This window comes from Schistocerca piceifrons, chromosome 10, assembly GCF_021461385.2.
Source record: "Schistocerca piceifrons isolate TAMUIC-IGC-003096 chromosome 10, iqSchPice1.1, whole genome shotgun sequence".
Taxonomy (NCBI): Eukaryota; Metazoa; Arthropoda; class Insecta; order Orthoptera; family Acrididae; genus Schistocerca; species Schistocerca piceifrons.
Window position 1 is genome coordinate 90,735,988 of NC_060147.1, and position 12,218 is coordinate 90,748,205.

General features: G+C 46.8%; 1 protein-coding gene across 2 annotated transcripts in view; it reads left to right on the top strand.

Annotated features, from left to right (window-relative positions):
- The window catches only part of LOC124718643 (disintegrin and metalloproteinase domain-containing protein 10), a 543,247-nt gene that overhangs the window by 322,836 nt on the left and 208,193 nt on the right, over positions 1-12,218 (top strand). The window lies entirely within an intron of this gene.

The following is a 12,218-nucleotide window of genomic DNA, read 5'->3' on the forward strand; positions in this document are numbered from 1 at the left end:
ACACACCGGTGTCAATGTGTTCTTTTTTCCATTTCCAGGAGTGTATATCAAACGTCTCCAGTACTTATGTTTTTTGACAAAGTGCTTACTTTCTGTATGTCTCTTGATGAATAAATTATGCTGAGAATACATAGAATGAAAGATCCTTTATCATTTAGCTACAATATAGCAGGTCAGAAACTGGAAGCAGTTAATGCCATAAATTATCTGGGAGTAGGCATTAGGAGTGATTTAAAATGGAATGACCATATAAAGTTGATCGTCGGTAAAGCAGATTCCAGACTGAGATTCATTGGAATAATCCTAAGGGAATGCAGTTCGAAGACAAAGGAAGTAGGTTACAGTACACTTGTTCACCCATTGCTTGAATACTGCTCACTGGTGTGGGATACGTACCAGATAGGGTTGATAGAACAGAAAGAGAAGATCCAGCGGAGAGCAGAGCTCTTCGTTACAGGATCATTTAGTAATCGCGAAAGCGTTACGGAGATGATAGGTAAACTCCAGTGGAAGACTCTGCAAGAGAGGCGCTCAGTAGCTCGGTACGGGCTTTTGTTAAAGTTTCGAGAACATACCTTCACCGAGGAGTCAAGCAGTATATTGCTCCCTCATACGTGTATCTCGCGAAGAGACCATGAGGATAAAATCAGAGAGATTAGAGACCACACGGAGGCATACCGACAATACGAAGAATACGAGAGTGGAATAGAAGGGAGAACCGATAGAGGTACTCAAGGTACCCTCCGCCACACACCGTCAGGTGGCTTGCGGAGTATGGATGTAGATGTAGTTAGGCCGCTGTTAAGCGCCGAACAATTTTAAATCCGTGCGCCCATCCACCTGCGCAGGTTTCAACAGCATCGTATACTGTGGGGCGGCTGGCACTGTGTTCCGATGCTGTGCGCACCCAGGGTCTCCGCACCCTGCATAATGAGCAGCTTACTGCCGTCCCGTAGCAGGGACCCCGTATATTGCATTGTTCCGCCTATCGATCCCGCACATCGACGCTGAGTGGCTGACGTCAGGGTATGTGCGATTGGACGACGACGTTGCGAGTTTAGTACACGACTGCCAACAGGGTGGCAACAAACACAGGAGTTAAAAGTAGCTGGTGAAGCTCTCCCTTCCTACAAATCTAATCCGGATCTTTTGCTTGCAAACAAGACGCCCTTGAACAGGAGGCTTCATTTTCTTGTACCACGATTTGGCAATTACTTGTTCGTTTGCTAGTCAGTTGTTTATTTACCATGTCTACCGGCATGAACTGAGCGTTAAGATACAAATGTGTCGATAGGGAACATTTGTAGTGAACGAGCCTTAATTTTTTTTTTTGTTTGGTTGGTATGACACCTGTCAAAGATATTTAGTATACATCAAGTCATGGAACAAACATATGTTTTCATCGCGTTAACAATGTCAAATTTTGTAGCAGAAAGTGATGATTTGCGGAAAGCAATTTTTTGTTGCATTTGAAAAAAGTGCTCCAGAGTCGCATCGAATGCCTGACGAGGCATATGGTGATCATGCTCTACCAGAAGCAACATGCAAAAGATGGTTTCAACGGTTCAGAAACAGTGATTTTGACGTGAGACATGAAGAACGTGGAAGAGCACCAAAAAAGTTCGAAGGCGCCGAATCGCAAGCAATGTTGGATGAAGACGATACTTTGAGTCAGACGCAAATGGCAGCAATGCTAACTGCTGCACATCAAACAATTTCTGACCGTTTGAAAGCTATGGGAAAGATCCAAAAGTGTGGAAAATGGGTGCCACACGAATTGAATGAAAGACAGATGGAAAACCGAAAAAGCATTTCGAGGACAAGAAAGAAAATCAATTTTGCATAGAATTGTTACTGGCGATGAAAAACGGATTTATTTTAAGAATCCTAAACGGGAAATATCATGGGTTAATCCGGGTCAACCATCAACATGGACTCCAAAACCAGATCGATTCGGCAAGAAGACAATGCTCTGTGTTTGGTGGGATCAGAAAGGTGTGGTGTATCATGAGCTTCTAAAACCCGGTGAAACTGTGAATACTAATCGCTACAGACAACAAATGATCAATTTGAACTGTGCATTGATCGAAAAAAGACCAGAATGGGCCAGAAGACATGGCAAAGTGATTTTTTTACACGAGAATGCACCTGCACACGAAGCAAAACTGGTTCAGGATACAATCAAAACAACTGGCTGGCAGCTGCTACCCCACCCGCCGTATTCACCAGACTTGGCCCCTTCCGAATACCGTTTGTTTTCATCAATGGGACACGCATTGGTTGAGGAACACTTCGACTCTTGCGAAGAAGTCGAAAATTGGGTGTCTGATTGGTTTGCTTCAAAAGACGAACATTTGTATTGGCGTGGTGTCCACAAATTGCCAGAAAGGTGGTCGAAATGTATAGAAAACAATGGTCAGGACTTTGAATAAAATTCAAAATTAGTGTTTCATTTTCACAAAAAAAAAATGCTCATTTCATACCGGTGCACCTGGTCTCACAGTGTTACAGCAGAGAAATAAGCTAATTTTGTCTAGCGGGTGTATAAAGAAAGTGCTGCATATTGCTTCAGGAGGTAGTACTGATCAATACTGGAAGAAAACTTCCCATAATGATATGTCCAAAAATCAATACCTGTTCTTCGCAGTGACATGAAATGTCATTTGGCGAGGGCCACCTGGCAGATAGTCCCGATCGCCTGGTGTAAGTATTTTGAGGTGACGCCACTTCGGCGACTTGCGCGTCGATGAGGATGAAACTATGATGATGAAGAAGACACAAACTCCCAGTCCCTGAGCGGAGAAAACCTCCAACCCAGCCGGGAATCGAACCCGGGCCCCCTGGCATGACAAGCCGGCGCGCTGTTCTTCTCAGTGATACACGCGCGCTTTCAAATACACTTGGCTCCACTCGGATTGCGTCACGTGCAGTGGCCACATGGCCCTGCAACCTCTGCCGACTGGCCATACACCAGTGCCGATAAATGTCCGCATAGCCGGGAATCCCAACGGATTCTTGTCCGGTGAACTGGAGGGCCATGTTACTGGACCTCCTCGACCAATCCATCGTCCACGAATCGTTTCATTGAGGTAATGCCGCACGATCCATAGAAAATGTTACGACACCCTGTCGTGCATAAAACCCGCCAGGGTAGCCGAGGGCGCTAACACGCTGCTTCCTGGACTCGGGTAGGCGCGCCGGCCCCGGATCGAATCCGCCCGGCGGAGGTCCGGCGAGCCTGGATGTGGTTTTTAGGCGGTTTTCCACATCCCACTAGGTGAATACCGGGCTGGTTCCCACGTTCCGCCTCAGTTACACGACTCGCAGACATCTGAACACGCTCACACTGTTCCATTCATTACACTCGACGCAAACAGTAGGGGTACACTAATTTCGTCCGGGGGGGAGGGGGGGGGGGGTACGAGGTGGTGGCAGGAAGGGCATCCGGCCACCCCTCTCCACTAACCTTGCCAGATCCGTTCCTAACAAAGCCGACCCTGCGTCAGCGCGGGACATGGACCCAGTGAAAGAAAGAAAGAACCCTGCCGTGCATAAGCCACAGTCGTCGTGTTTTCTGCGAGGATAAGGTTCTACAATGGCGCTGGTAATCCATCGCGCAGAAGTACCTCACCCGTTAGACTGTTTGTTAAAGTTAATAGCGCTGTGAGTCTGTCACAGGGGGTTCCTGTCCATACTTGTATACTGAACCGGTCCTGATGGTCCACCTCCACCATTCCTCCAGGATATGCATCTACCCATACGTGCATATTGTGGTAATTTGCTATGCCATCTATCGTGAATCCTGCCTCATCTGTAAATAAAATGCAAGGCCTGAACTGTGGGTCTTTAGCGGCCCATACTTCAACATGTGTGGATATATTATTATTATTATTATTATTGATTTAAGCCCACGAAACGCTTATGACTAGTTCTTCTTCGATGCTCTCTTCTGTTCCCAACATCTCTTCAGCCCTGCTGATAATTTCCTCTTCCTCTCCTGTGAAAAGGCCTTCTGACGTTTAGGGACTCTAGGTGGTCGTGTCAAAGACTCTACCGCAGTACAAAATTTGGAACGATTTTCTATCTCAAGATCAGAGATCCCAGCCGAATCCAAGTCCTTTAGTGCTTTATTAAGCCACAGGATCCAGTCTTGTAGCTTTTAACTGATGATAAGATCTTCTTGGTAAGCCTATTGTTGGTCATTCTTTGTAGGTGCACGTAGAACTTCATCCTCCTACGTCGCATGCTGGTGTTGGCTGATTCTTAAACTGTTGATACAGTTCAGAATTAGACTTCAGTTGGTAGGTTCCATCTGGGAGCAGTCTCAAGCCATGAATTTTTCAGAGAATACCTCTTTCGGCTTTCTCCAGATCATCCATCGTGCCTTTTCTGTTCATGAAGAGGGTCTCTGCGGCATACAGATACTGTGGTCTGACAGCAATTCTGTAATGACAGATCTTAGCATTCTTCGAAATGCACTTCTTGTTGTACAGATTGTGGGACAGATGGTATGCTGCGTTGAGTTTGTTACTTTCTAAGATGGAGGTGCCGTCTCTACCATTGGGGTGGACCAATTCACCAAGATAACGAAAGCGATTGGCGCTCCCAATCGCTCCATGTATGGTCCTCAAAGGGATGCTACTGGAGTGCCGGTTCTCAAAGTATTTGGTCTTGTCATACGATATTTGTAACCCTGACTTCACCGCTATCTCGTGCAGGGCTTGGACAGGAACGACAGCATCCTTAGAGTTGTTGGCTGCGATTGCAATGTCATCTGCGAAAGCAAGGCATCTTACGTCGATTTTTCGGGTCCCGGCTCCAATGGCAACTGGTTTGATTCCTCAGCGTACATTACCAGGTTTTGATCACTTTATCAAGCACCATATTAAACAGAATGTGTGATAGACCGTCACCCTGTCGTACTCCGTTTCCATGTTGAAACTCCGAGCTAGTTCTCCTCCAAACTTCATCTTCGAGGTTCTATCATTTTGAGTGTCTGTCTGATGAGGGTGTGTGTGTTGTAAACCACACCTCGTTCGTGGAGTACTAAGAAGAGTGTTTGGCGGTCGACGGAATCATTATAGGACCTTCTAATTGTGACTAATGATACCTCTTGCAGGGATATACGATGGCAACTTGATAAGTCCGATAGAAGAGCTAGAAAAAGTCTGTTTCGGAAACGACTCACCTTACTTCTCGACATAGTCTGCTTTTAGCGATATACACTTGGTTCAGCATTCCTCCAGCTTTTTCATCCCATCGGAAAAATACACTCCTGGAAATGGAAAAAAGAACACATTGACACCGGTGTGTCAGACCGACCATACTTGCTCCGGACACTGCGAGAGGGCTGTACAAGCAATGATCACACGCACGGCACAGCGGACACACCAGGAACCGCGGTGTTGGCCGTCGAATGGCGCTAGCTGCGCAGCATTTGTGCACCGCCGCCGTCAGTGTCAGCCAGTTTGCCGTGGCATACGGAGCTCCATCGCAGTCTTTAACACTGGTAGCATGCCGCGACAGCGTGGACGTGAACCGTATGTGCAGTTGACGGACTTTGAGCGAGGGCGTATAGTGGGCATGCGGGAGGCCGGGTGGACGTACCGCCGAATTGCTCAATTGGGGCGTGAGGTCTCCACAGTACATCGATGTTGTCGCCAGTGGTCGGCGGAAGGTGCACGTGCCCGTCGACCTGGGACCGGACCGCAGCGACGCACGGATGCACGCCAAGACCGTAGGATCCTACGCAGTGCCGTAGGGGACCGCACCGCCACTTCCCAGCAAATTAGGGACACTGTTGCCCCTGGGGTATCGGCGAGGACCATTCGCAACCGTCTCCATGAAGCTGGGCTACGGTCCCGCACACCGTTAGGCCGTCTTCCGCTCACGCCCCAACATCGTGCAGCCCGCCTCCAGTGGTGTCGCGACAGGCGTGAATGGAGGGACGAATGGAGACGTGTCGTCTTCAGCGATGAGAGTCGCTTCTGCCCTGGTGCCAATGATGGTCGTATGCGTGTTTGGCGCCGTGCAGGTGAGTGCCACAATCAGGACTGCATACGACCGAGGCACACAGGGCCAACACCCGGCATCATGGTGTGGGGAGCGATCTCCTACACTGGCCGTACACCACTGGTGATCGTCGAGGGGACACTGAATAGTGCACGGTACATCCAAACCGTCATCGAACCCATCGTTCTACCATTCCTAGACCGGCAAGGGAACTTGCTGTTCCAACAGGACAATGCACGTCCGCATGTATCCCGTGCCACCCAACGTGCTCTAGAAGGTGTAAGTCAACTACCCTGGCCAGCAAGATCTCCGGATCTGTCCCCCATTGAGCATGTTTGGGACTGGATGAAGCGTCGTCCTACGCGGTCTGCACGTCCAGCACGAACGCTGGTCCAACTGAGGCGTCAGGTGGAAATGGCATGGCAAGCAGTTCCACAGGACTACATCCAGCATCTCTACGATCGTCTCCATGGGAGAATAGCAGCCTGCATTGCTGCGAAAGGTGGATATACACTGTACTAGTGCCGACGTTGTGCATGCTCTGTTGCCTGTGTCTATGTGCCTGTGGTTCTGTCAGTGTGATCATGTGATGTATCTGACCCCAGGAATGTGTCAATAAAGTTTCCCCTTCTTGGGACAATGAATTCACGGTGTTCTTATTTCAATTTCCAGGAGTGTACGTTCTGTCGAACTCTGCAAGATACACATTGACTGCAACTATCACTTTTTCGTGTGATGAAAATGTCTTCCCTTTAGCGTAAAGGTTAAAAAATGGTTCAAATGCCTCTGAGCACTATGGGACTTGACATCTGATGTCATGAGTCCTCTAGAGTTAGAACTACTTCAACCTAACTAACCTAAGGACATCACACACGTCCATGCCCGAGGCAGGATTCGAACCTGCGACCGCAGCAGCAGCGCGGTTCCGGACTGAAGCGCCTAGAAGCGCACGGCCACAGCTAGGGCAAAGGTTCAAGTTAGGTAACAGTTGGGGCTAAGCCTGATGAACAGGGTGCTCGAGCAACCAATTCAAAGCCCAATTCATGGACTTTCGACATTGCTACGCTGGTGTGCGGGATGGTGGATTATCCTGGTGAAAGAGCACTTTCTTGGTCTTGCCAACCTTGATCTTTTTTCCAAGCAACGCAAGTTTCAAACGATCCAACAATGGAGCATTTAAAGGAATCCAGTTGTGGGTGTACCTTTTTCCAGGTAATCTTGGGCATCTTAAAAAAAAACAGTGGGCATCACCAAGGCAGATGATAAAACGGTCTTTGCCTCGTTTGGTGCACTTCCAGCAGCCTTCGTCCGTTGTTTTCACTGCCGTTTTGATTTTGCTGGGTAATGACTGACTCAAATTTTATCGACAGTCACAGATCTGCGTAAAAGGTATTTGGGACTGAGATCAAACATCGCCAGACGTCGTCTTCAAATGTTGCGCTGTGAGGACGGGGCGGCCGCGGTGGTCTAGCGGTTCTGTCGCTGCAGTCCGGAACCGCAGGACTGCTACGGTCGCAGGTTCGAATCCTGCCTCGGGCATGGGTGTGTGTGATGTCCTTAGGTTAGTTAGGTTTAAGTAGTTCTAAGTTCTAGGGGACTTATGACCTAAGATGTTCAGTCCCATAGTGCTCAGAGCCATTTGAGAACGGGGCGTGAGTCGTGCGTGGGTAGCTCAGTTGGTATAGTACTTGCCCGCGAAAGGCAAAGGTCCCGAGTTCGAGTCTCGGTCCAGCACATAGTTTTAATCTGCCAGGAAGGTTCATATCAGCGCACACTCCGCTGCAGAGTGAAATCTCATTATAGTAACAGATGTTAACAGCTGCTGCGGAAGATGGCCACGCAAACAAACGTATTAATGAAACTTCCTGGCAGATTAAAACTGTGTGCCCGACCGACACTCGAACTCGGGACCTTTGCCTTTCGCGGGCAAGTGCTCTACCAACTGAGCTACCGAAGCACGACTCACGACCGGTCCTCACAGCTTCACTTCTCCCAGTATCTCGTCTCCTACCCGAGTTCGAGTCTCGGCCGGGCACACAGTTTTAATCTGCCAGGAAGTTTCATATCAGCGCACACTCCGCTGCAGAGTGAAAATCTCATTCTGGAAATGTATTAATAATGACATCGTCATCATTAGCGCTTAATGAACTCCACCGGATCATCGGATATGGTAATTGAGAGAAACGGGTAATTGGCAAGGAGAGAAATAATTACGAAGTGAATGAGCTATCGGGAAAATGGGGGGGTGGGCATTGGGGGAGTTGGCTTACAAATTGTAGATTCAGGAAACCCAGTCTCCAGTCTCTCAGACAGGATATCCACGAGCGAATGTAGCCAGCTACAGCACGGTAAGCCCCTATAGTCGCTGCTTCATTTAGTTTTATCTCTTAAACAGTCGATGCACCCGCGTTTTGACCTCCTCTCTCCGTATTTCACGCAGTTAATGACCGACGACAGATGCGTTAAACTAGGTACGCCGGAAATGTTAGCTCGAAAGCAGCTGCCTAATTGCTATCGGCGACGTAAAGGAACAGCGGCTCTGAGCGGCAAATAACGGCCCTTCTTTGGGTAGCAACAGGTGTAGCCTTGTAAGGCAAGCGGTGGAGTCACAGCCGGCGCAACGTGTATGAAATGAACAATGCGTGCCAAACCGCTCATTTACGCTAGGCGTCTCGCCAGCATGGAACAAAATACGCACAGGGTGTTAAAAAACAGTGTCCGATACGGTGGTTGTTTCCTAGGTCTGGTACATTTCGACGAGAATATGGAACATTTATGTTGTGTCTTGGTAAGCTTGATTATTTCGAGAATCGCACGAAGAATTTCAACTGCAGAGTCATGGCTTAGCCACAGCCTGGGGGATCCTCTCTTTCAGGAGTGCTAGTTCTGCCTCGGGCATGGATGTGTGTGATGTCCTTAGGTTAGTTAGGTTTAAGTAGTTCTAAATTCTAGGGGACTGATGGCCTCAGATGTTAAGTCCCATAGTGATCAGAGCCATTTGAACCATTTTTGCTAGTTCTGCAAGTTTCGCAGGAGAGCTTTTGTGAAGTTTGGAAAGTAGGAGGCGAGGTACTGGCGGAAGTACAGCTGTGAGGACGGGGCGTCAGTCGTGCTTGGGTAGCTCAGTTGGTGGAGCACTTGCCCGCGAAAGGCAAAGATCCCCAGTTCGAGTCTCGGTCCGGCACACAGTTTTAATCTGCCAGGAAGTTTTACCTGTTACTATAGGTTATCCGACTTTAGCTGACTGCAGTCTAATTAAAAAGAATTACACCAGACGCGTTTCGCTTTTATTTACAAAGCATCTTCTGTGGTGTTGGTGTTTCTTTATATAACCTGCTCCTTCCGTTCCTGCTAACAGTGGTTGGTATCGACAATCTTCATTTCACATCTGGACTTTGCAAGTTTTGGCATTTTGCGTTACTTCCTGTGCTACACTACTTACAATTCTCGTTGTTAATTGTTTTTCGTTCTGCACTGCCATTGTGTTTATGACTATTCGTTTGCTTTCGTTCTTCTTGTGAGTGTTGCCAACGTATGAAACGATTTTGTGTATGTGTATGTGTGAGAGAGAGAGAGAGAGAGAGAGAGAGAGAGAGAGAGAGAGAGAGAGAGAGAGGGGGGGGGGGGGGGACTTGGTGGAATTGTCTTGTATGTTGGCAGAGACGTGAGAGGAGTGTTTTTTTTTCCAACTAGGAGGGGGGGGGGGGTGAGGAAAGACAGGAATGTGCCTGGACAGTGATTATTGGACATAATCTGGGAGGAGATGGTGCCACTACCATTTTCTTCCAGATTCTGCCCTATAATCACTGTCCAGGCACAACCCTGTCTTTCCTAACCCCCCCCCCCCTTGCAAAAAAAAAAAAAAAAAAAAAAAAAAAAGCCCACACAATTGTGGTCTTCAGTCCTGAGACTGGTTTGATGCAGCTCTCCATGCTACTCTATCCTGTGCAAGCTTCTTCATCTCCCAGTACCTACTGCAACCTACATCCTTTTGAATCTGCTTAGTGTATTCATCTCTTGGTCTCCCTCTACGATTTTTACCCTCCACGCTGCCCTCCAATACTAAATAAGCAGTTAACAAAGTCAATTCTAAATAGTGCAGCACAGGGAATAACGCAAAATGCCAAAAATTGCCAAGTGCAGATGTGAAGTGAAGCCTGTCGATACCAACCACTGCTAGCGGGAAGGGAAGGAGCAGATAATTTAACGAAACACCAACAGCACGGAAGATGCTTTGTAAATAAAAGCGAAACGCGTACCCCTAATTTCCTGGGTTCCTTTCATTTCCATTTTCTCTTCAAATCCCGACTGATAGGAGTTGAAAGTGCTCATAGCTCTTAAGGTATGTATTTTAGAGGCCATGTTTACTAGATTTTTTTGCTTCGATTTATGGGTCGCGCTATAACTCTACAGATTGACCATTCCTCCTCGGACACCTGTGTTCGTCCTTAATGAGGTAGTACATCATTTTCATATTATTTGTTAATGCTTTGATACCTTCCTTGTACGATATGTCTTGTTCAATTTTTTCTCCTGTATACCTGAATTCGTTAGTTAGCGCAATTTCTCCAATATTTATGCTTCTACTTAACACCACCACTACTACTACTACTACTACTACTACTACTACTACTGCCACCATTATTTAATTATTACTCCATTTCTCCACACATGTGAGCATTAAAATTCAGTACACTAATTGGCTACCATTCGAATGCATCCTGTGACAGATTGTCCACAACCGACACCATCTGTAGACCCCGCGCTTGAGTCCGTTCAACACAAGCAACCGACACACTCATTTTTGAGCCCAGAGATTCTTAACCACACGTTCTCTTAGATCGCAGAGGTTATATTTATTCTCGTATAAGACGAGAAGCAGCAAGTGACTTCACAAAGTACACAGCTACAGAGTGTATGACGTGGCACCCATACCTGGGAGGCAGAGTCCTATAAGCCGCATTACTCTGTGGCAGGTGGCGTATCGATTTGAAACCGGGTTTTCCTAAGAGCAGGAAGTTTTCCCCACGTGAACAGGGCACGGCGTTTCACGTCGACAGGGCCGCAAAATCATCACTACGTAGCGCATTCGTATTAAAACCAAACTACGTATGACTTATTCAGTCCACACTTGCTGTCAGGAAAGTACGTTATGTGAAAGCACTTTTCTTGTAGTTGTTAATAATAATTTTTATTATTTTTCAAGACGTTCAATGAAAAAATAATCCTCTTCCAAGTCAAGCGCGCGCGCGCGCACACACGCACACACACACACACACACATATATATATATATATATATATATATATATATATATATATATATATATATATATATAGGCATGAAAGGTAAGGAGTGGTTGGGAAGGGAGTGAGACAGGGTTGTAGCATATCCCCGATGTTGTTCAATTCAATCTGTATATTGAGCAAACTGTAAGGAAACAAAAGAAAAATTCGGAGTAGGAATTAAAATCCATGGAGAAGAAATAAAAGCTTTGAGGTTCGCCGATGACATGGTAATTCTGTCAGAGACAGCAAAGGACCTGGAAGAGCAGCTGAACGGAATGGACAGTGTCTTGAAAGGAGGATATAAGATGAGCATCAACAGAAGCAAAACGAGGATAGTGGAATGTAGTCGAATTAAATCGGGTGATGCTGAGGGAATTAGATATGGAAATGAGACGCTTAAAGTAGTAAATGAGATTTGCTATTTGCGGAGCAAAATAACTGATAATGGTCGAAGTAGAGAGGATATAAAATGTAGACTGGCAATGGCAAGGAAAGCGTTTCTGAAGAAGAGAAATTTGTTGACATCGAGTATTTATTTAAGTGTCAGAAAGTCGTTTCTGAAGGTATTTGTATGGAGTGTAGCCATGAATGGAAGTGAAACGTCGACGATAAATAGTTTGGACAAGAATAGAATAGAAGCTTTCGAAATGTGGTGCTACAGAAGAATGCCGAAGATTAGATGGGTAGATCACATAACTAATGAGGTGGCGCTGAATAGAATTGGGGAGAAGAGGAGTTTGTGGCACAACTTGACAAAAAGAAGGGAGCGCTTGGTAGGACACGTTCTGAGGCATCAAGGGATCACAAATTTAGCATTGGAGGGCAGCGTGGAGGGTAAAAATCGTAGAGGGAGACCAAGAGATGAATACAGTAAACAGATTCAGAAGGATGTAGGTTGCAGTAAGTACTGGGAGATGA